At 34.0% G+C, this 6872-nt stretch overlaps 1 pseudogene; it reads right to left on the reverse strand.

The window, feature by feature from the left end:
- Positions 1–4863: 4863 nt before the first annotated feature.
- On the reverse strand, positions 4864–5029 carry LOC123461027 (annotated as a pseudogene).
- Positions 5030–6872: the final 1843 nt, after the last annotated feature.

Here is a 6872-nt window from a genome sequence, read left to right on the forward strand (position 1 = left end):
TACACATACTGCATTACTAGCCTCCCAGTTTCTGAAGGACCAGAAATTATGCCAGTGCTGCCATATTGGTCTCACTAATTATTGCCATTATTTTTATCCATCTGCTAAAATATATGCAAAATTTATGGGTCTTCCAAAATGCCAGTCAGTATTTCCACTGAATTTAGCTATTACTTTCATTATTATTACTCTTTCCTTCATTTCTGTTTGAATATTATTTTCTGTCTATTCAAGTATTCTTCTTTTTCCCTGGCTTCACAAAGCATAAGGATTTTTAAATTGTATTATCTTTTACTAATTCACTGTTATGAGACACTCATCTCATTTTGAGGGACAATGCAGTGATCTTCCACTACACAGCCATTTGCTCTGTGTTTCACATGTTTTAATTTATTACTTCACTGATCTTTTACTGAGACTGAAAAAAGTACAGCTTCAAATTCTTAAAAAAAAATCTTGCAAAAGCCTATGTAAAGTAAATTAAGACAAAACATGTAACAGTTGATTTTTAATAATTAGGAATGACTATGTAAATATTTCAGCATTTAGCCAGATCTTCTTGAATTATTTGAAATTTGGAAGAATTTATCACTTTGAAACAAAAATAGTATGAAAGAACACCAACTTGTTTAGCCAAGAAAATACCAGATGAAATATAAGATGCATAGCCATATAAGCTGCATTTTATTATTTTTATTTAGAAATAATTGCAATATTTAAAGGAAAATAATGACAATGCATTTTCAAAAAGCAAATGAAATCCTGCATAAGTACCAGCTTTGAGGAGGTACAGAGTCAAATTATGACAATGTCATTAAAATAAATAAATAAATAAAAATCCTTCCCTACCGTACTTCATTCTTTTTATTTATTTATTTGAGAGATACAGACAAAGGAAGAGGCAGAGATAGAGAGTCAAAGGGGCCTCCAGTCACTGCAAACGACTTGCACCACCTTGTGCATCTGGTTTATGTGGGTAGTGGGGAAGCCAGCCTCTAAACGGGGTCCTTAGGCTTCATAGGCAAGTGCTTAACTGCTAAGCCTTCTCTCCAGCCCCCCTGCATCCCCTAATAACACTCCTTTATCCACTTCTAAAACTCTCTGGAACATTTTTATTTTTCAAGAAATTCCAAAAATATTTCATATGTACTTGAAATTTAGTCATATCACAAGGAACAAACAAATTAGCATAAGATTTATTGATCCAAAATTTCAGACTTTATTTTTGGATGTAATCTAACATTATAATCAATTCAACTGAAGGTTTCACAATGTTTTCTGATATTTCGTAATGGTAAATGTGGAATCATTAGGAGGCATGGAATGTAATCATCTAGGAAGCTGCTAATGTGTTTTCAAACTTCAATGTGTATTACAGTTACCTGCAGGCATTCTTGTAGCAGAGACTGCTGTGACCCACCTGGAATTTCTGATTTCAGTGAATCTTGAATAGTCTCTGAATAATTGCATTGCAATGATGCCGACAGATAATATTGATTCTAATATGGGAATGATATGTGAAAAAATGGACCAACATAAGCATTAGATATTTACTTTGTCAATAAAGATACAAAGGTATTAAGTTGTTCACACCCAAATATGTCTCACTTTGATCTTTATAATATTGGTAGAACATGTGAGATTTGAATAAAAATTTTTGTCAATACCTCAGAACCCGAAGTTTATGTAGTTTCAAAAGAGGAGGAAGAGAAGTTCTAACTTCTAGCATGTTAACTAATAGTTGTGTTTTCCCTCTAAAATTGGAACTGAGAACTAAGGTACATATTGAGTTGTTGGCTCAGTTTACTGACCATCTAAGATTCTTCCCAGACTACATTGGAATTTCATGTCAATCCATTTGCTTGGCCAATTTTTATTTTCTCTTTGTTTAACCATGTTCTTTATATATAATCACTATAGATAAAACCACAAATTTACAATACTTTGAAAGCTCTATAGATGCACAGAAACATAATTGCAATAGAGGTAATGAACATAATCATTTTTAAACATTCTTCCTGTCATTCCCCATACTGAGAAAATTTATTTGCTTTTTATCTCTGGAAATGTAACATTTTAGTTGCATATGCTTTGTATAATCATAACAGTACATGTTTATTAATACAATTTATCTGATAAAATATAAAAATTTATTAAGATTCAATCACTCTGATGTTTGCATCAATGGTTGTTATTATTAATATTGTATGGCATTTTAAAGTGAAAGTATGCTTCATTATTTTAGGTATTCATAAATTGCTTATGTATTCATAATGTATATATAACATATCAATTCAATATAAATATCTATCTGTAATCCTTAATTAATTCTGTTGGGTAAACATTTAATTTTGTGTCTTTGGTTAAGTTGTGTGCATATATATATATATATTTTAATTATTTATTTATTTATTTGAGAGCGACAGACAGAGAGAAAGACAGATAGAGGGAGAGAGAGAGAATGGGCAGGCAGGGCTTTCAGCCTGTGCAAACGAACTCCAGACGCATGCGCCCCCTTGTGCATCTGGCTAACGTGGGACCTGGGAAACCGAGCCTTGAACCTGGGTCCTTAGGCTTTACAGGCAAGTGCTTAACCACTAAGTCATCTCTCCAGCCCATATATTTTAAGAAACTTCAAACTGATCCCAAATGACTTATAATATTTGTTTTTGTGGAGGAGGGAACACATGTGTTGTAGGATGCATACATGTTTTCAGAAACCACGGGTTGATGTTAGGTGTCGTCTTGATCACTTTTCATTTCATTTGCTAAAGCATGGTCTCTCGCTAGAATCCATGGCTCACTGATTCAGCCAGTCTAAGCCGTCAGCTTGTACTGGTGTTGCCTGTCTCCACCTCCCAAGAGCTGGGCCTGCTGCCCCATCCACAGAGGACTTATGATGATTATCAAGATCTGAACTCCATTACTCACACTTATGTAATAAGCACTTTGTCATCTATGCCTATAATATGCCTATAATATAAAGCCTATAATATCTTAATTGTTGTCATCTGTATGTGATTTTCTAGTTTTCCACATTTCCATTAGTACTTAAATATACAAATTTTTGATGTTAGGAAATTTATAAAAGGGGTCTTAATTTGAATTTTACTAATGGCAATTATTAAGGGAGCCCATATGCTTGTTTATATGTTTTGTTGAAGGATTTAATTACATATTTACCCCATTTTTAAATACTTAATCTTAGGAATTTTTTGAATTCTTTATATATTGTAGATAAAGACTCCGTTTCACCGACATACATGCTTTAAACATATATTTACCAGTGTGTGGCTGATCTTTTGATTGTTTTCATGTCTTATTTTTTCTCTCTTTTTTCCAAAAATTGGGATTGCTTATACTTTTCTTTTATGTTTTGCCATTATATATATTTCATATATCTTATACATCTAGGTCTATGGCCTATTTTCGAATTAAAAAAAGAAGAAACAGTCCTATCACAGTGATACAGAAATTTTGAGGTTTCTCTGCAAATGTATCAATATATGCCAACACACCAATAATCTGGGAATGTGCCCAGATCCTTCTCTTACAAATTTGAACAACAAAATCCACAGACCAGAGGATACATTTCAGAATAATTTTATTATAGCTTGGAGCTGTAGGGAGGGAGAGTAGCAGAACGGGAGACTTGAGGGAAATAAACAAGACATAGCTCTTGCCCAAGAGGGCAAAATGAGTTTTGGGAAGCCCTGAAATTTAGAAGAGGAAGCAAGGGCAAAGCTCTTGTTTGGGAGGCAAGAGGTATTTGAAAAGCCCCATGTGAGAAGTGAAAGCTCTTGCCCAGAGTTTTAGAAGTCCCCCTCATGGCTCAGGTTGTGGATTTTAGCCCATAGATGAGCTACTGGTCTAGTCAGTTTAGTCCTGACCCAGGAGTCTGGAGTCAGGAATTTTGGAAAAGGGGAACCTTCTCAGAATCTTAATTTTCTAGGAAGGGAATGGAAGTATTACTTAAGAGGAGTGATATGGAAAGGCCAGATCCTTCTGGTATTTCTTCCTTGTAGTAAAATGTAATGACCGAAGACAATTCCAGCCTTTAGCTAAGAGAAATTTATTCACTTTGAGGTTCTATCTCTAAGCTGACCAGCAATTTATGTCTCCTATAAATGTCAGATTGGTGATAATCTCCCTTGTCTCTCTGATTACCCTTGATAAATTATCAGCACAGTTTTGCCTTCATCTAGAATTATATCAGTCCATTAAGAACTTTTCTTTCCTTCTGTGGGTTCTCTATGTACTTTTTCATTTACTGACTTCCATCATGTTTCTGGTGTGTTTTCCCACATATCTTCAGAGAACATAATTTCTCCCAGTTTCTGAGAAAACCTGTTGTGGGGGTTTCTCTACCTAATATTGTGACCATTTGAATAATAATGATTGCTGCCTTTTTCAAACTTCCTGGATTTTCTGTAATAATATATAAGACATTTGCAAAGATATAAAAATAATTTCATTTCTGACTATATGAGACAGTTGTCAATTTAATCACATCAAGAATCAAATCAGATATACCTCTGGGGCATTTCATTAAGGGTATTTTCAGGAAGAATTGATGGAGGGAGGAACACCTTCCCCATAATGGATGACCCTTACATTGGTGGATAATATATAAAGAACCTTCAGGAGAACATAGCACCTATTGCCTTGCACCCATGCTAATCCCTAGTATGTATATCTACTCTGTTGCTGCTATCCTTAAGTGACATTGTAACCTGTCTTCATTCCAATGTGGTCTGAAGGCCAGCGGCTCTCCAGGAGACCTATATATCTTCAGTGCCAGGTAGGGCTACTGAAACATCCACATTCATGTTCTGAGCAGCTGCAGGTTTCTCTGACTCACCTGTCTGCTGGCAGCTATATTTGTGCCTTACATCTATATATTGTAAGCTATTCAAAGAAATGCCCATCATAATACACATTCATTCTACTGGTGCCATTCTGCTAGCAGAAAGTAAACTGTTAAGAACAAATACTACACTTGAACTTAGTCAAATGGCCAAGAAACAATAGAACTTAAATAATGCACTATGATTTTACACATTATTCTAAATGAGAGAAAAACACAAATAGTGTGAACGTTTGATATATTTACTGGGAAATTATGAAATAAAGACTTATTCCTGGATTCTAAGTAGAACTTTCATATATTATAAAACAAATTCTATTCTCTGATCAAGCAAAGCTATTTGCAAGAAGAGAGAAAATAACCTTTAACTTTCACCTCAGAGAGAACAGCAATCTAGCACCACATAAAATGGTAACAGATTAAGAGAATCAAAAGCTCTAGGCAAAATTTTCTAAATAAAAATGCACAAAAATGCTATGAAATGCTTTCATGAGAAATTTTTAAAAATGAAAGGAAGGAAGTTAAGAGAAGGACCAATGTTATATTTATGTAAAAGAACCCAAACTGTTCACAATAGCAAAAAGAACATAATCTGGAATATTTTACAGCACAAATTATTTAACTAAAATATGTCACAATGAAATAAATTACTGTGAATTCAGATTTTAAAAATATGAATGAGAAAAATTGGGGGTTCTGCTTTATCTTTTTTTGTATTTTTGTATTTCAATAAAATTTAATATTGTACAACTTAAAGATATTACTTGTATACTTTGATGAGTTTTGACAAATGTTAGCACCACTCAAACAAGATAACAGTGCTTCTGAAGCCTAAGGACCCCAGTTCGAGACTCGATTGCCCAGGACCCACGTTAGCCAGATGCACAAGGGGCACCCACATCTGGAGTTTGTTTGCAGTAGCTGGAGGCCCTGGCATGCCCATTTTCTCTCTCTCTCTCATTCTCTCTCTCTCTCTCTTCATATATATATATGTGCCTCTTTCTCTCTGTCTGTTGCTCTCAAATAAATAAATAAAAATAAACAAAAAAATTTGTAAAGTTGCAGATAACCATCTGCTATGCTATCCATCCCCAATTCCTTAAAGCAGCAACATTGGGTACTTTGAAGAGAGGGAAGAAAAAAATCTACGATTGCAAGGATATGTTAAAACAATGCTTTCTCCATTTAGTAAGTAGAAAACTTAAATAAGAAAAAGTAATCGGTTATAACTACACTGATCCTGGAAGTGAAAATTGATCAATAAAATTTTCCATGTAGGTTTTATTTTGAGAATAAGTGTCATATTTCTGGAATATGACATTACTCTTTTTTATGACTTACATTTGTGTAAGTAACCAGTCAGGCAATGGATTAAGGATATGCTTGTAACTCCCCACGGTTAATATGATTAATAGCTATAGAAGATAAATACAAGTCCCAAGACATGGAATAGTCTTTATGTGCATAGCAGAGATAGGATGTGTGGAAAAGCACTGCATGGAGGCAGCCTGTCTGCAGCCCTGGTGATGACAGTACCCTTGCAACACTCCCTAAGCCTGGAAGTTTGCCACAGATAATTAAGCAGGTGATAGATGAACTCTTGCTTTTCCCTGGATGTAAAATAAACAATACCAAGTCTGAAAATATCAACATGCAATATGAATAATGTGTCCTTGCAGACTAGTTTGCATTTCTATCAGCCTCAAATAGGTTCTCATTGTTGAGCCATAAACATGTCATAACATTGTTTAGCTGTCAACAAAGCATATTTTCTTGCCAACTCAACTAAATGTAAAATTTCAATATTACTGTATAATCATATTTTCTTTATGAGATAGGAAAAATGTAACAATTAATATATTTCAATAATAAAACTTACTGTGTGAAGGTATGTTAAATATATATATATATGAATTGTATATGTTTCAATATATGTCTTATACTGTAAATCTTATCTCCAGCACACTCTGGTTCTTTCTCGATATTTGTAGACTGAATTCATACA

The sequence above is a fragment of the Jaculus jaculus genome, chromosome 5, assembly GCF_020740685.1.
Source record: "Jaculus jaculus isolate mJacJac1 chromosome 5, mJacJac1.mat.Y.cur, whole genome shotgun sequence".
NCBI lineage: Eukaryota > Metazoa > Chordata > Mammalia > Rodentia > Dipodidae > Jaculus > Jaculus jaculus.